Genomic DNA, 23,217 nt, shown 5'->3' with positions numbered 1-23,217 from the left:
CTTATGCAATTCCAAGAAAGAGGAGAGTCATTTTCACAACCATCTACCAATCTTCATGTCTTAGTTGCTCGGCTGGATGTGCTCGGGGAGAAATAGAAACAAAAAGAAGATGATGAAACCTTGGAAGACAATGAAGAGATTGATGGTGATGAACTTCAACAAGCCTATGAAAAGCTATACAGCGAATCTCTAAACTTATCGAAGATAAATGACAAACTCACTATTAAACTCAAAGCATGTGAAAGTGAGAATATCAAGCTAAAGGAAAAGATTTCAACAGCTAGAAAGGATGTCATAAAGATCTCAAGTGATAGACAAGATCTCTGTGCAAAGCTTTTGACTTGTGAGACCGAAAGAAATGAACTTCTCAAAATCCGTGCCACATATGAAGAGAAGATTGAATCCCTTAAGTTGACACAACTTGCCTTGGAAGAGCTAGTAAGTTAGAAAGAGGAAGAAATCAAAAATGCTAGAGCCACAATTGACATGTGGAATAGAGGGTCAAAGTCACTAGAAGGCATCATCGGATCACAACAAATGAGTAGTGACAAAAGTTGGATAGGCTATGGTGATGTAACACTGCAAAAGGAGAAGGCCTCTACATCTCATGACATCAAAGACTCAAGCGAAGGGAAAGCTAAAGATTCGACAGGATAATAAATCTCTCCATCAACCTAAACGGGGTATGATCAACAAAAGGGAGGTAAAACCTTTTTTCATGTGCCACCATTATGGTAGGTATGGCCACATTTGCCCTTATTGTTATGAGTTGTTTGGTAAGGTGTCTTAAAAATTTAGAAATTCTAATACTTCATGGGTTAGGAGACAACCTTACATGTCTAGGTGGAATACCAAGATACATAATGGCGTTCACAATGCTAAGACCTTCACCAAGACTTCCAGTCCAGCCTCTGTGAAGACCAAAAAGATATGGATGAGAAAGAGTGACCTTACTTGTTTTGTTGCTCACACTGCACTGAAAAGCACGTGACTCACACATGTGGTATCTTGATAGTGGGTGCCCTTGTCGCTTGTCCGGTCACAAATCCTACTTCACATCTCTTGAGAAATATGAAAGAGGAATTGTTACCTTTGGAGATTGTGGCACTTCTAGAGTTATTGGTAAGGGCTCTATAGCCACAATTGAAATGTGGAATAGAAGGTTAAAGTCACTAGAGGAAGAATCCATCATTTGGGGGTGAGGCTCAGTTAAGCCATAGTAAAAGGTTTGAACAAGTTGCCAATCAGGCACTTGGTGGTGGGGACACTGTTGGAGAAGGTCACGAAGTCTTTTCCATGTCTCATGAAATTGCTTGCCATCAATTTGAGCAAAATTGGTGATGGCTCACCTGAATTGGTTGGTTGTAGCAATGGGAAAGTACTCCAAAAATTTTTGCTGTAATTGGTCCCATGTTATGACAAAATTAGCAGGTAAGAAGTTCATCCAATGTTTGGCTTTGTCCTTTAATGAAAATGGAAACAAATGCAACATTAGGGCCTTATTGGTGAAATTCTGGATCTTCACTGTAGAGCAAATTTTCAAAAATTTATGCAGATGTTTATAAGGGTCATCATGAGTAAGTCCATGGAATAATGGAAGTATTTGGATGGTGCTGGACTTAATCTCATAATGAGCAGCAGTGGTATCGGGTAACTGGATGCATGATGGTGATGTATATGCAGTGGGTGTGAAATAATCCTTAAGGGTTCGGTTGGGCCCATTTAGGCCATTCGGGTTTGCCATAACTATTGGTTGAGGTATGGGTATAGATATTCAAGCCTAGGAACACAGTAAGAGGCTCTAAGTTTTCTAAGAGTTCTTTCTAGTTCAAAGTCCAAATTCCACAATTCAGGGTGACAAGAACGGCGTCCGTGCATACACTACTCTCACACACACACATACTAAGTTTTGACTCTGTACACTAAGTTATGAAAGAAAAATACCAAAAGGAAAAATCCTCACAGCGGTTTAACGAAAACGCTTTACTCATGTTGCAGGTGCTTGACGTGTAGACGTTGTCCCCAATTTCAACTCGAGCTCTCTAGTTGTAGCACTTTGGTGTTTTTTTTTTTGTTTTTTTTTTTTTTGTTTTTTTAAGCACTTTGGTGCTACGGTTTGTGTTTAAAACTTGGTTGCGCTCTGCTTGCACTTCGGTGATAGCTCCACTTGCAAACACTCTACACACTTAGCAACACTAGAATATAAAATTCTAAACTAAAAATTAAAATAGGAATGTAAAATTAAATTACTTAATTTCGCTAGAAGTCCTCGACAACGGCGCCAAAATTTGATGGGTCATTACACACACCAAATATAAACACTAAACTATACCAAATTCTTTTAGAATAATGGCATGTCCAGGAATCGATCCACAGAGACAGCTGTGAAATTAAACTAATTTAATTGCTAAATTCCTAAATTAATTTTGATTAAAAAGATAGAGGGATATTATGACTAAATAAGAATTAAATGAAATTGAGAAATTAAATTGACAATTAAACGTAGGGTTTGAGATAGTGATTTTTGGAAAAAATTCTAGGGCAAAGAATTGACCACTAACCACATAAAGGAGATTTAACATCGGCCATCAATTGCAATCCGGTTTGAAATACCCAAAATTTCACAACTACAAGTTTGAAATATTGATCAAAAGGGTTGTTGCATTCAATGTACAAGCACGAATCATCCCTGAGTAGTACGAGTCATTTGCTCTAAACTATGGTAGCAACATGACCCGTCTCTCGTAGCATGACTCGTCTCATACTTTGAACACAAACACAAGAGATTATTTCATTTTTACCCCTATACTTTGTCATGATTTTCAATGACCCCCTAGACTACTCTTATTTTCACGCGTACCCCTATACTATTTAAGTTACTATCAATTTTGCCCCTGTCGTCAAATTTGAAACAGAAAAAAGTTAAAATAATTACATTTTGGTCCCAAATTTCAAAAGAAAGATGTAGACCCACCCAGCAAACCACCATCGGCAACCACCACGTCAAGCCCTTCTATCTCCTTCGTCATAACTTCGTTTCGCCTCATTTTTGTGTCGTTGGATTCAACTCACAGTCTAGTTTTCATATGACATCTCACATGTCTCGTTCTTTCTATTTTTCCATGCTATCGGAGCTCCGAAAGTTGATAAATAAAATAAAACTTTTCTTCTCATTTTTTACTTTTCTTCGAGCCATCTTTCGGACTTCATATCTTTCTCGATTCTTGATGGTTCTACTTCATTCATTCGCCATTCTCTTCACCTCACTTCCTATTTCGCCTTACACTACCTCGCTTTCTCATTTCTTTGTGTAATGGGCGGTTTTGGTATGCCGAAAGTTGTCTGAAAAGAAATTTAAAAAATTTCAAAACATTCATCTTTTGTTTTTTCTATTTCAACCACATGGTGGCTTGGTGGTTTTGACAGTATGGAAAATATGGCCATCCTCATTATATTATTTGATGATACAACTTTCCACAACCTTTAATCAGTTATCTAAATTACTAGGCTTATCTGTTTTGTGTTCCCTGGCTATGAATAATTTGATGGAGATGATAGATGCAGAATTTGTACAAGGTGATTAATGAAGGATGAATAAGATTGTATCTTGTTTTATATCAAGTGAAAGCTTTGGACAACTTGATAGTTCTTTGAATTTGCAAATATTCTTATTCTTTAAATTTGCATTTTATTATTCCTTGTTTGAATGCACCCAGCTATTTTTGGTTACGGAGGGTTCGTTATAATATGAACTATAGGCACATCTTTGATGCCTTATCTTTGTTTTTTTTTTTTTTTTTCCTTTTCTGAAAAGGTTAACTGTATGTTAGATCTCAATCATGGCCCACTAAATGTCTATGCTTCCATTGGTGATGCATAGGCAGCAGGTTTTTGAATCAGTCCATATTTATGTTCATCAAACTCCACCAACGAAATTTTCGTCCTCTACCTCCCCTGAGTGACAAAGAAGCAGCCATACAAAATTTGTGCCTAGGTATTTTATAATCAACTATCTACTGTTTTCCCAGAGTTTAAGCACTTGTTCTCAATATTTCATATCATTAGAGTGACCAAATTTTTGTAGAGAAACTAATACATTGCAAAAGGTTTGTACATGGATTGGTAGAAAGTATCATATATAACTTTTTAGAACCATCACTGCCACCACTACCATCACCAGTTTCGTTACCACCTAGAACCATGTTCCACATCATGTTATAAGTGATGAAGAAGAAGAAGAACAAGGAAGATGGAAAAGAAAGAAACAAAAGATGAATGCTTTGAAATTTTTGAAATTAGTTTTCAGACAACTTTCGGCATGCCAAAACCACCCATTACATGAAGAAGTGAGAAAGCGAGGTAGTGTAGGGCAAAGTAGGAAGTGAGGTGAAGAGAATGGCGAAAGAATGAAGTAGAATCGTCAAGAACTGAGAAAGATATGAAGTCTGAAAGATGGCTCGAAGAAAAGTCAAAAACGAGAAGAAAAGTCTTATTTTTTTAATCAACTTTTGGAGCTCCAATAACATGCAAAAAGAGGAAGAACGAGACGTGTAAGATGTGATATGAAAACAAGACCATGAGTTGAATCCAACGATGTAAAAATGAGGCGAAACGAAGTTATGACGAAGGAGATAGAACGGATTGAAGCGGTGGTTGATGGTGATGGTTTGCTGGGTGGGTCTACATCTTTGTTTTGAAATTTGGGGCCAAAATGTAATTTTTTTTAACTTTTTCCTTTTCAAATCTGATGGTAGGGGCAAAATTGATAGTAACTTAAATAGTATAGGGGTATGCGTGAAAAATAAGAGTAGTTTGGGGGGTCATTGAAAATCGTGACAAAGTATAGGGGTAAAAATGAAATAATCTCCAAACACAAAGAAAACTAATGTATGGAAAGCATTAAACAATCACAGAGAGTAAAATACTTGAGGAGATGAAAAGAACAATTTTTTTTTTTTTTGGGTGAATGAGAACAATTATTAGAAACTTCTAAATCATCCATACATTTATTCAAACCGTTTCACAATCAAAGCTTAAAAAAAAAACTTTTTACATGGCTAGGGTTTCATCAAAACCCTAGAAAAAAAGGAGTCTAGCCAATCAGGGAGGAGTGGGAAGAGATGGAAGAGGAAGAAACCCCCATGAAAGTTCTCCTTGAAGCTTGAGGAAAATCTCATTTTCAAAACCCTAGCCTTCCTTTCCTTTGAATAATTTTCGAACCCTAGGTTAGCCTATTTTTCTGCTTTTTATTCTTAGCAGAACAAACCCAAAATTCTGTGCACGCATCCCTAGGTGGGCCGCTCAAGCGCCCATGTGGGCTGCTCAAGTAGTGGTGGGCTGCACATGCGGTACATCTTGGCCGCACGTGTGGTGAGGTGGCTGGCTCGGGTTTTTCGCTTCTCACATGGAGAATCTCTTTTCGCCCACTTTTTGATTGAATTTGCATATTTCCTGCCAAATCTGTACAAGTGCACCAAACACATCATCTCCACCAAATAAAATAAAATTGGAAGACTAAAAATGTATCTTAAATGGCCTCAATGTGGTATCTTTCGGCCTACATCACATCCCCCAACTTACATTTTGCTAGTTCTCAAGCAAAACAAAAGAAATAAGAAAAGTAAAATAACTCTAAACCGCTTTCGTAGGGATCAAGATTGCATTTAGCATATGCAACAAGCCTTTAAACCACAAGGTTACCCCAAATGGACGAGTATAGTCTCGTGAGAGTTTCTAGAAATGATACCCACAAACATCAACATATTCATATCTGCTCAACAACAATTAACCACACTATGCCACCTAACAATCAACTTATGTGCCATTACAGTGTGATATTAAGACATGATGAGTCATTGAAGGCACAGTGGACAAGCATAAAGGAATCTATTAAGCAAAAACCACAATTCAATTAATACAAAAGTTGAGTCTTCTGTACTTTTAAATGTTAGTAAACCCATCATCAGTGCCCTTGGTATAAAGTGCATTCCCTATAACTAGTTAATTGTCCACTATAATAGTCCAGTGTAACTCACAATAACACCCAATATATACAGAAAAACTAAACTTTTGCAACCAAGATTCTCATCAATTTTTTTTTTCCTGAAAGACTGTGCAATGTCCTGATCCATTAAGCTTTTTAATCAACCCATGTAACAAGCATTGGGCTAATGACTCCCAAACCAGATGGTTTTAGGGCATTAGGTGTGAAGACACCCCTATGGGCATAATAACTTGAGCTAAAAAGGCTACAAACCCTAACAAGTCTTTATTTTTCCTTAATTGTGCAATGTCTAGGTCCCTTAAGCTTTCTAATTAACCCATGTTGCAAGTATTGGGCCAATGACTCCCAAACTAGATGATTTTAGGGCACTAGGTTTAGAGACACCCCTACGGGCTTAATAACTCAAGTTAAAAAGGCTACGAACCTAAACAAGTTAAATTTATTTATTTATTTTTTTTGAGAGAATCAAAGCTACTCATTTATTCTTTTTTGTAACACTAGAAATTATCAATGATGTACACCAGGGATTTGAATAGATAGGTCACTGCTATGAAAGTGAGTTCATGTGAATCAAGGCATACTCATGACAAGTGTACTAATACCACAAACACAAATAACTCTCCTAGTACAAACATCACATGCGAGTATCTACCCAATAAATCCTTTTCATACAAGTCCACTATGGTCCCCAATTAATATATGCTTATATCACTGCCATACTGGCACAAAGTGAACATCAAGTGAAGTGGTGCAATCAAGTGCAGCAAGTACAAACATGAATTGCTTTTATAAAAACCCTCACCCCCCAACTGGAATACAACATTGTTGCAAAAACCCCATTTTTAACCGACCTTAAGACTTTGACATCATTGTTTGTGCACTCGATGATTGTGCATGTTTGTGCTAGTTTTGAGTGCCCAAAGGTCTTGGCCGATAACCTTAAACTCTCTGTGTTTGGGCCTTATTTTTTAGGCCAAACCTTGGTGCCTCTTAGCTGAAGGAGAGTGGGGCCATGCCGGCCACTTTTGGCAGTTGCCAGCCACTTTTTCTCCTTGCCAGCTAGTTGGAGTGGTCGGCCAGCTAGTTGAAGTGGCCGGCCGGCCACTTAACTGGCCGGCAGCCAACTTTATCCTTTTTCTAATATTTCCAGATCTTTTGAGCCAACTGTGGCTCACTGAACTCATCTTTCATAGTGTATGGAGGGATTGACCAAGCTTTTTGGCTTGGATTACCTATATAGGGGGAGCTCCCTCCTCCTACTGGGGGGGTTAGATTTTTTAGAGCAAAAAAATCTACTCTCTCTCTCTCTATATATTTTTGTACTTGAAAGGGCTTGAAAGTGGGAATTCATGGTGTGTTTGCAAAGGGGCTCTTGATCAAGCATTACCATCATTGAGCTGAGGTTCTTGGAGGTCATATTTGGGGCTCAAAAGTTGGTTTTGGGCTGAAGAACTTGCTGTTATTGCTGTGCTTCAAGGGTGAGACCTATATCCTCTTTAAGGCTTTATTTTAATTCCTTGTTTGGCCATCCTTGCATGGTCCTTTATGCCTTACTCTCAACTACAAAAATCTTTGTTTTTAAGTGTTTAAGATGGTTGTTCGAGGCCTTGTTTGAGTTAGGGGTGGTCTACCCTCTTTTGTGGCTTATTTTGCTTTGCTTTGTGCTCCTTTTTAAAGCCTTTCAAACACCCTTTTTTTTCCATTTTAACCACTGAATTCCAGAGGAATTTCAGTGGAGGAAAGTGGGTTTTGAGACCCAAAATAAGTGGGGGTGGTCTCCCCCCTTTGTACTTTGTTTGCATGTGTTGATGGCTCAACTCTTTGGCATGTTTTTCTACCTTTTTGGGGCCCTATCTTTGCATGTTTTAGGCCTTATTTTAACATGTTATAGCTCTGTTTTTGGCCGGTTTGGTCACCTCTTGCATGCTTCATACACTTGTAGTGAAATCCTACTTGCTAGCCTAACATGCTTCATGTCTTAGCCTATAATTCTAGCATGTTTCGGCTCCACTCCAGCATGTTTTTGGCATTCTTTTAGCATGCTTAAACTCTGTTCCAAGTGGTCTTAGTCACGTATGGCTTGCTTTGTATAGCTATGGCATAGCTGGCTTCACTAGTCTTGAGTTTTGAGGCCCTTAGCATGTTATATTTGTGATGTTTGTGTGATATGGCATCATTTAATATGTAATTTCAGAGCATAAACTTCTGTCATACTCTCATTTTTATCACTCTTTCATTGTGTTTAAGAGTTGTGCCCCTTATGCCTTGTTTGTGAGCCATCAAATGAGCATATTTTTCTTGCCATCTATGCTGCGAGTCTAGCATGTTTTTGCTACTGTTTTTACCTACCTTAGGTCTATTTTGAATGGTTAAGGTCATTTGAGCATTGCTTAATACGGTTGTAGTGAAAAGGGCCTTGACTAGCTTTGAGTTTTGGGGCCTTTAACATGTTGTGCATGTGATGTTTGTGTGATATGGCACCATATTGCATGTAATTTCAGTGTATTTAGTGTAGTCACACTCTCATACACTTCACTTCTTTATTGTTCTTGAGAGTTGTACCTTATGCTTTGTTTGTGAGCCAATGCATGAGCATGCATTTCTTGCCTTTCATGCTATCATTTCAATTCATTTTGGCCACTGTTTTGGCATGCATGAGGTCTGTTTTGGGCTGGTTTAGTCATTTGAGCATTGTGTTGCATGGTTCTAATGTTATGCTCGTTGCTAGCTTCAATGCTTTCGACTCCTAGCATGTCTTGCATGCATCATTTTCACGCTTTGATATCATTTAGCATCCTATTGCCGTGCTGGAATATGTGCCATTGCATTCCATCTTTCAATTGTTATATCACTTTCAAAAGTGGTCTTAAGCCCTTGTTGGTTTGAGCACGAAATTGAGGCGTTTGTGCCTAATGGTTTTAGCCTTCTCTTGAGGGTTTCTACTAACCAACGGCATGATGCTTCTTTCATGCTCAAGACGCTTGTGGCTTGGTTCATCTTTCCAATTAGAGGACTTCTCACTTTTGGACTTAACCTGTTAAAGGATTAATCGGTAATCTAAAATCAGTATACAAAATGAGTCAAAGTAAAACATGCCAATATAACATGTTTGTGTTGCATTGCATGTGTTTGGATCGGACGTTAATCCAAATACAAGAAATGAGAGACGTTTTCTACTTGAAGTGATGAAACGTGCCTTATTTCTTAGTCATCGACACCCTTGATCGTGCATGATAGGGTGGAAATTTCATCGAGCCTATTTGCGCATTCATTGACTTGTAGTTCAGTTAATTGCCTTAATTAGCTTAGATTAGCTAGTTTTTCAATTCGGTTTATAATTAATTAGTTAGAATATCTAATTAGTTGTTTTGTAATAAGTAGCTTAGTTAGCTTATTTATTCGGACCCTCCGTCGAAAGGGCATAATGTTGTAATAAGGGTGCGTGTGTGTGTGCATGTCTTCCAACCCCCATTTTTTTCTCCCTTTTACTTATTAGCTTTGGATGGTTAGTTTAGGACATATTTCTTTTAGCATACCTTATGCTTGCATGCGTGCATCATTCATTTGTATTGCATGCACCAGGCTCGGTGCATCATTCAAACTACATCGTATTTCAATACCTATTTGGATACGTGTATCAAGTGTTACATTCATATGCCATCTTAAATAGCCGAGCCTACTTAATTGCATTTTTGCATGCGTTGCATTACGCATCTAACATAGCTAGGATCATGCATGATTTCTAACTAGTTTTCTGTTTTGGCTTGGAGTACACTGTAAGTGTTTATGCTTTAGCATCCTTGCATGTGTGTAAGTGGCTGCCATGATCGCATGCTTACCATGAGGCTATTTGCTTAAGTGTTTGACTGCATGAATGCTTGTGGATGAAGGCTTGATTGCCTGAATTGGAACAACTCTATGATTATGACTTTTAAGCCCACTTTGCGAAGTGGCAAAATCCTATTTTAAGCCCACTTAAGGGTGGCAAATCCGTGCTTTAACCTACTTGTGAGTAGCACTTTCAAATCATTTTCAAAAACAAACATGAGTTGTTTTATTCCAATTCTCGTGATTGAGTCTATACTTGTATGCGCTTGCGAGCATCACATAGTAAGGTTAGCTAATAAACTAGAATAAGAACACATGTGTTTTCAAAAACAACATATCATGTTTAGTAGAGGCCAATCCTTTGATCGGGCGAGCGGGGGTGCTCATTTCAGGACCTTCCCCTCTCGTACCCAAGTTCCAGAGCCGAGGCAACTTTGGTGATGACAGACACGTGGCCTTAGGCAAGAGTCAGGGTTTCCTAAATTTTCCAAAATAAAATATTTAGGTGGCGGCTCTGAAATTCGGCAAAGCAGTCCATGTTTGGCGCTTTTGATTCAAAATTGATTTTCAAAACCAATTGTCAGATTTGGACTCTTTGGTGATTTATCAGTCTTACATTGCACTTTGTGAGATTAGATTTAGAACTGTGACAGGAGTCCGAGCTGTAGTAGCTAGAACCCAAATCCGTGCCCTCTCCGAAAGGGGGGCCTGCGGAGAGAGTTCGGGCGGTCTACAATTGTCCTCAATGTAAGCAACTGGAAAGTAGATAATAAAAAGAAAGAGAGAGAGAGAGAGAGAGAGAGAGAGGGAGGGAGGGGGGCGCACATCCAGCGAGGCAAGGACACACCAAACACATACACACACACATTTTTTTTTTTGAACTGTACAGGATAACAGGAAAAGATAAATAAAATAAAATAAAACAAAACAAAATAAATAAAGAACTAAAACAAAGAAAATACAACGGACATCACTGATTTGGATCCAGTGGTGGCAGAAAATGCTGCTCAAATAGGGCATGCATTAGCATCCAAGTCTCGAACGCCTCATCATGAACCCTAGCACCGAGCTCATCAAACTGTTGCTGGCTTGACTCCCAGTATGCGTAGAAGTTAGTTTATAGAGATGCAACTGACTATTAATACCAATCAAAGGCCATTTGCAAGTGATCCCAATATGCTTGATAATTTTCCTGGAGATCAACCACAGATTGCTGAATAGCGGCTTGATTATCCAAAAGAGCCTGATATTGCGCCCGTGTCATACAGAATGGCGGTGGCGCAAGCGTTGGTGCGGCAGCAGGCTTTACCAAAACATCATTAGGATTGACTGGGGCATCGGGGAGGAGTAGTGGAGGTGGCAGGCGAGCAGTGGTTTGGCGCCAGTGGGTTTTACCATAAAGCGTTGTCGACAGAAGCTGAACCTCATTGGGTTCAAGTGGGTATGTCCCTTGACCTTTTATGAGTGCAGTGATGAGGTTGGTGAAAGGGAAGGCCAATATAGAACCACCTCGGGTGTCGTGCAACTTGACTTCATTAAGGATACGGTTCATCTAGCTGCAGATCGAAATAGAAATGTTGACGCAAAATCCGAAGTGAAATCGGTGCAAGGCACGGAGGAAGTCCCCTCGCCGCTCTTCCTTGTGGCCTAAAGGGATGACATTCTTTTTTAGAACCACATCAAGGAAGAGGAGGCAACGTGGTAAATTAGCCCACCGGATAGTAGTTCAGTTGTCATCATTTTGTCACCCCTTATAAAATTCAATCACTCGTGTTGGGACTGTGAGTTCCCGAGTGAACACCGGGAACTGCTCTTCATTGATAGTGTCCATGGAATAGTGGAGAACCTCTACAATAGAAGCTGGTGTGACCACTAACTCCACCCCATCAACAATGGACAAAAGAGCTCTCGTGCCTCATCACTGATGTACATATTCTGATAAAAGACTCGCACAATGCAAGGATACGTCGGTTCAGTGATGGTGCAAATGCCCAGGAGGCCCTGGTCTTCAAGTTGTCGGACACTCCACGCAGTTGGTTGATGGCACCGGAAGAAGTCTACATCAAAGGATGTGTCATAGGCAATTGGTTTGTTGGCCCAGGTGCCGGTTGGTACATCCCTAGCGACAATGTTGGCATTGCGAGGGCGTTTGGGTGCTTGGCAAGATGATATAGACATATCTGCACAAAATAACACAACCAACACAACCAAAAACGTAGAACTATTATATTAGCACTCATCAAATAGCGCATCCATACACAAATCACTCAAAACCTCATTGCCATCACACTACCGGTGTTTTTTTTTTTTTTTTTTTAACTACAAAAAATTAGCTTAAACCAAGTTAGCATGAGACAAATTGACAAACACAAATATGAAATACAAGGAATAAATAAATAAGAAAATAAAATAAAATAAAATAATCTAAGTTAGTAGAAGCGAATAAAATAAAAATAAATAAAATAAAAATTCAAAAAAATAGAATAAAAAAGACTAAACCATTAAACAATTAAATTAACAATTAAATCACTAAATAGAAATAAAACTAAATCACTAACTAAACAATTAATAATCCACTAACCAATTAGATTAATAAGAACCACTAAATAAACAATTAAACTAAACAACTACAGTATAGAAAAAAATAGGCTACAACATGCTAAATTATTATTATTATTATTATTATTATTGTTGTTGTTGTTGTTGTTGTTGTTGTTGTTGTTGTTATATATATATATATATATATGCTTGGGCCGCATGCGCGATGGGTCTGTTGGTTTGGTGGCATGCCCAATTTAGTTGTTTTTTTTTTTTAGCTGTTGTTGTTGTTGTTGTTGTTGTATTAGAGTATGACAATGATGAACATGATGATGAATAAACCTCAAAAACAACCATTAAACTACTATATTAGAAGTGAAAACTAAGACACTAAACAAAAATAAGGTGATTACTATAGACACCCCATTTTTGACCAGCCTTAAGACTCAGACGTCACCGATTGAGCGCTCGGTGATGATGCATATTATGCTCTTTCTGAGGTTGCGGAGTCTCGGCTGAGAGCCTTGCCTTCGGACTTCGGGGCTCTTTTGTGCTTTGCCTCGGTTTGCGAACCAGGTCCTGTTTTCTCTGTTTTCTCTTCCCGAAGGGAGGGAGAGGTCTCGTAGACCATCTCTCAGTGGTTGTAGGCTACGTTTCGTGGTCATAGGCCATTTTTTCCGTTTGGAGACCAGTTTCTGATTTTTGGAGCCGTCGGCCATGTGCCTCGATTCGGGACGGCTTAACTACCTCTGTTTGCTCCGGTTTTTGGCACACACCTTGTTTGCTCTCTTTTGAGGGACACTGTGGCCCGAGAGACCACCTTCGTGGTCGCACGCCACTTCCGGTACCTAACAGCCTGTTTTCGAGGCCTCGGGCCGCGTGTTTCGGCCCCCGAACCCTCGTTTTGCATCGGTTAGGGTTTATTTTTGGCATGGACCCTATTTTCTTTGTTTGGGAGGTGGTAGGATGGTGGGAGGCCAGCAATTCTTTTGAAAACCATTTTCTCTCTCCTCAAGCCGATTTTCTTGACAAAAAGCTGGTTTATCTCACTTTTGGACCTTAATTTCTGGTCTCCCATACCACCATTGTGTTGTACTCATCTGGGAGGCCACCAATATGGGTAGGCCGACCAACTTTTCTTCCTGACCCTTTTGAACCTTGCTAGAAAGCTGGTTTTTCTCTCTCTTGGGTCACATTTTCTAGTCTCCCACCATACAGCTGTATTCTACTCATCTAGGAGGCCACCTTTCTAGTATGGCCGACCAGCACTCCTTCTTGACCTTTTTGAACCCTGGTCGATCGGCCAGGGAAAGTGGTCGGCCGACCACTTGGACTGGTCGGCCTACCTTCTGCTTTTTAGCCTTCTTGAGTTGTATACAGCTATGCCGGTTGTGTAGCATTTGCCCCACTGTCCGAGATTTTGAGCCTTTTGTTGGTCTTTTTAAGTTGGTTTTGACTCTTTTGCTTAGCTTTTTAGAGAAGCTTGACCCTTTTGGTCTAGCTTCCTCAAGAAGCTTGACCCTTTTGGTTAAGCTTCTTTGAGACGCTTTGACCATCTCTTAAGGCTTCTCCAAGAAGTCTTGGCTCTTCTCCTCTATAAAACAAACCTTCCCCCTCCATTTGCAAGGGTTAGAAAAACCAGCCAAGGCATATACACTCCACCCTCCATATCTCTTTCATCCAAGCTCAAATACCCCATTGTTCTTGGCCATTACACCACACCTCATAGCCTACCACCTCCACCATCCATTCAATCATCTTGGAGCTGTTTTTCAGAGGTTGAAGACTCACCTTCTTGGTCCAGAACTTGCTGCATTGCTGTGCTACAAGGGTAAGTCCTCATTTCTCCCTTTTTTTGCATTATTTTGCTTCATAACTTAGCCCTATTTGCAAGCATTTTTGGGTTTTGTTATAAACTGAAAAGTGTCTTATTTTGAGCTCCTCTTGAAGTTTGATTAAGGACACTTTTCTGTTTGAGGTCATATACCCCCTTTTATGCTCTATCCCTCTTTGTAGGCTTATTTTGCTTCATATCTTAGCCCTACTTATGAGCATTTTCGAGATTTGTCATAAACTGAAAAGAGTCTTATTTTGAGCCCTTCTTGATGTTTTATTAAGGGCATTTTTCTGTTTGAGATCATTTACTTCCTTGTATGCTTGTTTGCCTCTTGTTTTGAGCCTTGCATCTAGGCCTTCGTTGCATGCTTTGTTTGGCCATCTAGCCACTGAAATCCAGTGGATTTTCAGTGGCTAACATACTGTTTTGAGAGCCAAAATCAGAGGGGGGTGACCCCCTCTCTCCTTGTCTTGTTTGTTGGCCCTTTTGGCCTTCCAAAGGGGCTCCATCTTACATGCTTTGAAGTCTTGTTTCAGGCCATATTATGTGAGTTTTGAGGTCTGCCTTAGCTCTGTCCGGAGCCCTTTTGGCCATATTTTGTGTCCCTCATGCATGTGTGGAGCAATCCTTCTCAAGGCCTTTCAAGGGGACCTTTCATTGGATGTTTCATTGACCCATTTCAGGGCCTTTTTGGTGAGTTTTAGGGCTGTCATAACTGATTTCCAGAGTTGGATTTTCCATTTTACATGTCTATCTTGTATGTGTTGAGTAATCCACCTCATGGCCCTCCAAAGGAGCCCATCATTTTTGCATGCATTGGATACATTTCAGTGGTTATTTGGGCATATTTTGGCATACCATGTTCCTATTTGTGGCTGGTTTGGTGACCTCTCTTGTGCTTCATATACATGCCATGTAAACCATGCTTACTAGCCTGTGTCGCATGTTGTTTTAGCCCTTCATGTTAGCACTTTTTGGCCATGCTTGAAACTGATTTGGTGCACGTCTAAGACTGCCTTGGCTCTATTTTCATGCCTCATAATCAAATAATGCTTGCTTTGCATACTTGTGGTTCTATGCATTTGCCTAGTTTTGAGTTTCGGGGCCTATTTCATGCATTGGGTGACATGTTTCCATGATTCGGGACCATTGAGCATATTATTTCCGAGCTGGAAATTGCATGTTTGTATGCCATCTTTCATCCCTTGCCATGCTTTGGTAGAGTGGCATTTGATGCCTTAGGATCAGTCCCTTGCATCGTGCATGTTTGCATGTGTTTCGGTTGTCTCATTTCCATCACATGGCCACTGATGTGAGTGTGGCTGAGGTCCACTCATATTGGTTTAAGTCCACCTTGCATTGTGTATGCCATGTTGCAATGTGTTGTACATGTTATGCTGTTAGCATTGTGTATGCCATGTCATTCCTCGCATTGTGTATGCTAGGTTGTTGGTCGCATTGAGTATGCCATAGGTTGTTAGTCACATTTAGTTCATGAGCATTATGCATGCCATGTAGTGTTAGCATTGTATATACTACGTGCATGTTTGCATTTTCATCCCTTGCATGTTTGCGTCATTCAGTGGCATTGTATCTAGGATTGCATGTTAGAATTGTATTCATGCATATCATGCATATTGCATTGTGTTTGGAATAGGGTTTAGTCCAAACACGGGAAACGAGGAACATTTCATACTCCAAGTGATAAAACGTGCCTCGGTTCCCGGTCGCCGACGCTTCGGATTATCCATGATGGAGTTTAGGCCTTGTTGTGTTCATTTGTGCATTCATTCTATATCAAGTCGTGCAATTCGGTCCCTTGGCCATCATGCATCGAGATGCGTGGTTGGTGGCCCGAGGATCGAGGGCTACGCTCCTTAGAGCTTATGCAAGGACGGGGAGTGTGGTTGTGCACACATTTGTTGAAAATACCTTGCCATGTCTCTCTCTTGCTTTGTGTTGTAGAAAACCAGGATCCAGGGGCAGAAAGCGGTCAGCCGACCAGGTTTTTTGGCAAGCTGACCACCTTTTTTTGGTATCCACCACAAAGGGTGGTCGACAGGTGTTTCCCAAGCCAATAGCTGGTCGGCAGTTCTCCCAGGATGGAGTTTCAGCCTTCTGGAGCCTTGTGCAACTTTCGGAAATCAATTGCAAACAAAGGCGAGACCAGGCATCGCGATGGAATTTCCCGACAAGGCAAATTGAGAATGCATACACCCTCCATCATTCCGAGCAGCGCTGAGGCAGTCCATTGCACGTAGCATAGCATGCTAGTTTACTTTGCTCACATAGTTTATTTGTTAAGTAATTAGTGTTGTGTAATAATTCGTTATTTATTTTGGTTGTGTAATATTCATTCGGACCCTCCGGGCGAGGGCACAATTGTAATAAGTGTGCGTGTGTGTGATGTATGTCTTCCAACCCCACGTCTTTCTCCCTTTTATTTATCAACTTATGATGGTTAGATTAGGGCATGTTTCAATTAGCATACCTATGCTTGCCTGTTTGCATCATTCATCTGTCTTGCATGCACCGGGCTCGGCGCATCATACTAACTGCATTGTATTTCAATTCTGAGTTGAATACGTGTTAGTTGTAGCATTTCACATGCCATTGTAGAATAGCCGAGCCTATTTTAGTAGCATTTTGCATGTGTTGCAATAGGCATTCCAGCATAGTTAGGATTCATGCATGATTTCTAATCAGCTTCTGTTTTTGGCTTAGAGTACTCGGTAAGTTTTATACTTTAGCATCCTTGCATGCGTGTGAGTGACTACCATGATAGCATGCTTACCATGAGGCTATTTGCTTATGTGATATACCTGCCTGAGTGCCTGTGGGTGAAGGTTGGGTTATCTGAATTAGAATAATGCATTGACTGTGAGTTTTTTAAGCCCACTAGATAGTGGCAAAAATCATATTTTCTAAGTCCACCCAAGGGTGGCAAATCCACGTCTTAGCCTACTTGCGGGTAGCACCATCAAACCATTTTCAAAATAAACAAACATGAGATGTGTTGTTCCAATTCAGGTGATCCAGTCTATACTTGTATGCTGTGCACATCACATAGTAAATCTAGGCTAATAACCGGAATAAGAACGCATAATGTTTTCAAAACTAGATATCATGGTTAGTAGAGGCCGATCTTTGATCGGGCGAGGGGGGTGCTCACGAAGTGACCTTCCCCAATCGTACCCAAGTTCCCGAGCCGAGGCAACTTTGGTGATGACAGACACATGGCCTTAGGCAAATGAGTCAGGGTTTCCTAAATTCTCCAAAATAAAATATTTAGGTGGCGACTCTGTATCTGGCAAAGCAGTCTATGTTTGGCACTTCTTTCTAAAAATCTATTTTCCAAAACGATTTGCCAGATTTGGACTCTTTGATGATTCATCGGTCTTGCATTGCACTCTGCGAGATTAGATACAGGACCGTAATTTTTGAGTCCGAACTGTAGTACGCCCAACGAACAAAACGGGATTTCCCTCCCGGGGCGTTCGGGGACGTCTACAATTACCTTAAAAAAAAAAAAAAAGGATGAAGAAGATGTAGATCTACAGGAAAAAATGGCAGCCAGAAGGTCGCCGGTTGGAAAATATGGTGATGCGCCGGTGAAAGGTGGTGGTGAGTGAAAGTGGAAGGAAATAGAAAGAAGAAGTTGGTGATGGGGAGGTTTGAGGAGTTTGTGGGTTTGTGAGGTTGAGAGAGAGAGAGAAGAGGAAGATGAGTGGTAGAGAGAGAGTGTGCTGGGAAAGTGATGGTCAACAAGTGGGTCAACGGTTTTTGCAACGAATTTTTTTTTTTTTTGTAGAAATAAAAAAAATAAGTAAATAAAAATACAAAAACATAAAATCTGCATATTTTTATTTTATTTATTTATTTATTTTTAAAGAGAAGTAAAGTAAGTAAAAAAAAATAAATAAAAAGTAAATAAAGAAACTACACAATTTTTTTTGAAGAAATAAAAAAAAAGTAAATAAAAATAAATAAATAAAATAAAATAAAAACTGCAGGTTTATTTGTTTTTTTTTTTTTTTTTGGGAAGAGGCCGCTCGTGCGCCCATTTGGGCCACACGAGCGCTTATTTTTGGGCCGCTCTAGCGACACTTGCGCAAAATGCTTTTGGGCCTGGGCCGCTCATGCAGTTGGCCTTTCTAATCGTGCACTCCATTTTTTTTGGATGGGCAGCTCGTGCGTCCATTTGGGCTGCACAAGTGCTGATTTATTGGCCACTCTAACGGTGGAAATGGACCGCTTTTGCAGTGTTGAAGCAGTGTGCATTTGGGCTAGGCCGCTCGAATAGCCTGGACATCTGCTTGTGCGCCCATTGTTTGGGATTGCCGCTTGCGTGCCAATGTGGGCCGTACGTGCGGTCTGTTGCACACCTTTTTTCTTTTTTTTAAAAAAAAAAAAAATACCCAAGTACAACCAATTTATTTATTTATTTTAAATAAAAAACCAATCACAATCCAAATAAAAATTTAAACCATTTTTACCTCCAATGCACATCTAAAATAAAAAATAGAACATCGAAAGCATCGAAATACGCAACAAAGGTATAATCTTCACCCGAAAACGAAGGATACTATTTTTCTCCCTAACAATGTTTGTAACTTTCCCTATTCTCCAACAGGGTGACAGACTAGGTTGATTCAGTATCTAGAATCGAGGTACATAAAGCTAACTCGACCTATGGGGCTACCATACAGAGTTCAAGCCGGGATGGTTTTGAAGCAATCTCCACACCCTTGGGTATTTAAACCAGACTTTAGTTTCGGAAATTCCAAACCTTTGCGTTCTAGGCTTTGTCATTAGAACTCTAGTTTCTACCGTCTAAGTTGATGTCCTAGGAACTCACTACAAACACAATTAGGTGGCTATACCAGTCCGTCAGATGCCGTTCGGGCACGACAGACACCAAAGGAATTACACTTTTAGAGGATTTAAAGTCTCCTAGACTCAAAGCAAGTATTATGGAAGATATATTGGGTTCGTCAAGTGGATGACCTCAATTATCTTCCCTTTCTCAATACCACCCACATAGTGTTTCAATCTTTGGCCATTGACCTTGAAGGTCGTACCAACTTGTGGATTTTTAACTTCAACAGCCCCATGCGGAAAGACTTCTATAACCTCATATGGGCCATCCCATCGAGACCGGAGTTTACCCGGGAACAAGCACAATTTAGCATTGAACAGCCACACTTTTTGATGAGGCTCGAAGGACTTGCGAGAAATGTGTTTATCATGAAATGCGTTAGTCCTAGCCTTGTAAATTTTGGAGCTCTCATACGCATCATTGTGGAGCTCCTTCAACTCATTAAGTTGGAGTTTCTGGTGGTCACCGGCTTTGGCCATATCAAAATTGAACTTCCTGATGGCCCACAAAGCCCGGTGTTCTAACTCAACAGGGAGATGGCACGATTTCCTGAACACAATCCTATATGGAGACATCCCGATGGGTGTCTTATATGTAGTTCGATCGGCCCAAAATGCGTCAACCAACCTAGTGGACTAATTTTTCCTATTGGGCCTCTCAGTTTTCTTGAGAATTTGCTTAACCTCCCTGTTAGAAACCTCTACTTGACCACTAGTCTGGGGATGATAGGGAGTGCCAACTTTGTGAGTGATCATATATTTACGCACCAATGCCTCAAAGAATCGGTTGGAAAAATGTTTTCCACCGTCACTAATTATGGCACGTGGGAACCCAAAACAATTGAAAATGGTCTCATGGAGGAATTTAACCACAACCTTGTGGTCATTTGTTCTGGTGGCCACTGCCTCCACCCATTTGGAGACATAGTCCACAGCCACCAAATGTATTCAAATCCAAAAGATAGTGGAAAGGGACCTATAAAGTCAATGCCCCAAACATAAAAAATCTTAACAATCAAAATATGGGTCATCGGCATCGTATCTTGCTATGACATAGAGCCCATGCATTAACAACTCTCACACGCTCTACAGAAGTTATGGGCATTTTTGAAAATCGAGGGCCAATAGAACCCACATTGCAAAACCTTAGCGGCCGATTTTTTGCCCACTGAAATGGCTGCCACATGCATGAGAGTAACAAAAGGTGAGACTACTATGGGTTTCACTCTTTGGCACACAATGCCAAATCACTTGATCCGGACAATACTTGAACAATTCTGGGTCTTCCCAGAAATAGTGCTTGACTTGTGAGAAAAATCAATTTTTGTTTTGCTTAGACCAAGTTTTCAAAATTTGGCCAACTGCCAAGTAATTCACTATGTAAGCAAACCACGGGAGGGTCACATGTGAAACCACAAGAAGTTGCTCGTCAGGAAACGAGTCATGCAAGGCTAAGGGATCACTCATGTGCTCAATAAAGATGCGAGATAGATGATCTGCAACTACATTCTTGAATCCCTTATTGTCTCAGATTTCTAGGTCAAACTTCCAAAGGAGTAGTATCAACCTAATCAACCTAGGTTTTTCTCTTTCGTGGACAATAAGTACCGCATAGCGGCATGGTCAGTGAACACAATGACTTTAGACCTTAGGCGGTAGGACCGGAACTTATCAAGTGCAAAGACAGCAGCTAGTAACTCTTTCTCAATGGTAGCATAGCTTAATTGAGCATCAGAAAGAGTATGACTAGCATAAGATATAACATGGGGCACTTTATTCACCCTTTGGCCTAAGATGGCGCCAAGAGCATAATCAGATGCATCACACATGATCTCGAAAGAAAGGGACCACTCAGGAGATTGCATGATAGGGGCAGTTTAAAGGGCCGCTCGAAGTGTATCAAATGCTTTCAAACATGCATCATCAGAGATAAAGGGTGCGTCCTTAGTAAGTAAACTACACAAAGGATGGGATATTTTGCTAAAGTCTTTGATGAAATGACGGTAAAACCTGCATGCCCTAGGAAAGGCCTAACTTGACGCACAGAAGTGGGTGGAGGAAGGCCTGCAATGGGGTCAACCTTAGCTTTGTCAACCTCTATACCTCGATGGGACACAATGTGTCCCAACACTATACCCCCACGATCCATAAAATGGCTCTTCTCCCAACTCAAAATCAGGTTTGTCTCCATACAATGAATAAGGACTTTAGTTAAGTTTTTGAGACATTCCTCAAAAGACGGCCTAAACATGGAGAAGTCATCCATGAAAGCCTCTAAGAATTTCTCCACCATGTCAGAGAAAATAGCCATAATGCACTGTTGAAAGGTCGTTGGTGCATTGCAAAGCCCAAAGGGCATTCGGCAATAGGCAAAAGTGCCAAAAGGACATGTGAAGGTGGTCTTTTCCTGGTCATCCGGATACACAGGAACTTGATTGTAACTAGAACAGCCATCAAGGAAACAATAGTAGTTTTGCACTGCTAATTGCTCTTGGATCTGATCAATAAAAGGTAAGGGAAAATGATCCTTCCTAGTCATGGAATTTAGTCTCCTATAATCAATGCACACTCGCCACCACTTGTATGGGACTCACCCACTTGCTATCCGAGATGGGGTATATAATACCCGCATCTAACAATTTTAACACCTCCTTTTTTACCACCTCTTTCATATTGGGATTCAGCCTTCGTTACATTTCACGAGAAGGTTTGGTGTCCTCCTCTATCCCTCACAAATCAGCCACCGACCACCCTATAGCATTCTGATGTGCTACGATAACACTCATTAATTGACTCTCTTGCTCTGCAGTCAAGTTAGATGCAATGATGAAAGGTGAAGTATCCTTAGGCCCCTAAAAATGCATACTTGAATGTGGCCGGGAGTGGCTTCAACTCAAGTGTAGGTGGTGTGACTAAGGATGGTATGGCAGGATCTCTAGACAGAGGAAGAAAGGGCTCAAACCGGGCTTTCCACGGAGGAAAATCCGGTGTAGAAGAAGAATTAAGAATGGTATTCACCTCCTCTACTGACCCATCAATATCAAAATTTTCAAACCCAAAATGAGCTAAACAAGCCTCTAAAGGGTCCTCTATAAGAATGGAGGGTAAAGCCTCCTCCACAATTCCATCCACAACATTCACAAATAGGCTTGGAAAACATTAAGTTTCATTTACGTATTCCCAAATGAAATTTCCATAACCTCGGTACAACAATTAATACATGCATTGGCCGTAGCCGAAAGGTCGACCTAAGATCACCGGGATTTGTTTCCTAGAGCTGGCTACTGATTCCATATCTAAAACCAAAAAATCAACAGGAAAATAAAACTATTGACCTTTACTAGCACATCCTCAATCATGTCACGTGGCACTTTGAGGGACCGGTCAGCCAACTATAGTGTGACAATAGTGGGCTTCAAGTTGCCAAGCCCGAATTCTTTGTGCACAGAGTACAGCAACAAATTGACACTAGCCCCTAAATCTAATAAGGCCCTATCAATGAAATGGTCCCCTATAATGCATGCAACGGTTAGGGCACCCGAGTCTTTAAGCTTAGGGGATGTGTCATTCAACAAGATGGAGCTTACTTGCTTGGTGAGTACGACCTTTTGGGACACGTGTGTACTAGATTTACGCTTTTGCGTAGAAAGGTCCTTCAAAAATTTAGCATAGGAGGGTACTTGCTTAATCGTCTCCAACAGAGGAAGGTTGATTTTAACTGGTTTAAAAACCTCCATCATTGCTTCCATAAATGCCGCATTCTTATTAAAAGGGGACGGTGTATCAAGGCATTGGGAAGAGGGTGCCTTAGGCACATATGGTGCCTTAGGCTCATATGAAGTGCTAGGGGCTAAGCCATCCCCCTTAGGTGTTTCTGCCTCACCCTTGCTCTCATTAGGTGTACCACCGTGGTCACCCTTCTTAGCCCTAGTTGCATCAGACGCAACTGGCCGGGGTTCTAACGCCCTTCCACTTCTCAAGGTAATCACCGCTTACACCTGCTCATGGTGCTTTCCATTCCCACCCAACCTCTCTGCCCCATATTAACTTTTAGGGTTGGCCACAATCTGACTAGGTAATTTTTCGTCCTCTCTCATATTCATGTTGTTATCCATTTGATCTAATTGGGCAT

At 40.6% G+C, this 23,217-nt stretch overlaps 1 pseudogene; it reads right to left on the bottom strand.

Moving 5' to 3' along the window:
- Positions 1-19,178: 19,178 nt before the first annotated feature.
- On the bottom strand, positions 19,179-20,914 carry LOC145791532 (uncharacterized; annotated as a pseudogene).
- Positions 20,915-23,217: the final 2,303 nt, after the last annotated feature.

This window comes from Camellia sinensis, chromosome 5 (assembly GCF_055761805.1).
Source record: "Camellia sinensis isolate YWXY chromosome 5, ASM5576180v1, whole genome shotgun sequence".
NCBI classification, from domain to species: domain Eukaryota; kingdom Viridiplantae; phylum Streptophyta; class Magnoliopsida; order Ericales; family Theaceae; genus Camellia; species Camellia sinensis.
The sequence above is the reverse complement of the archived record's forward strand: the minus strand, read 5'-3'. Positions and strand labels throughout refer to the sequence as shown.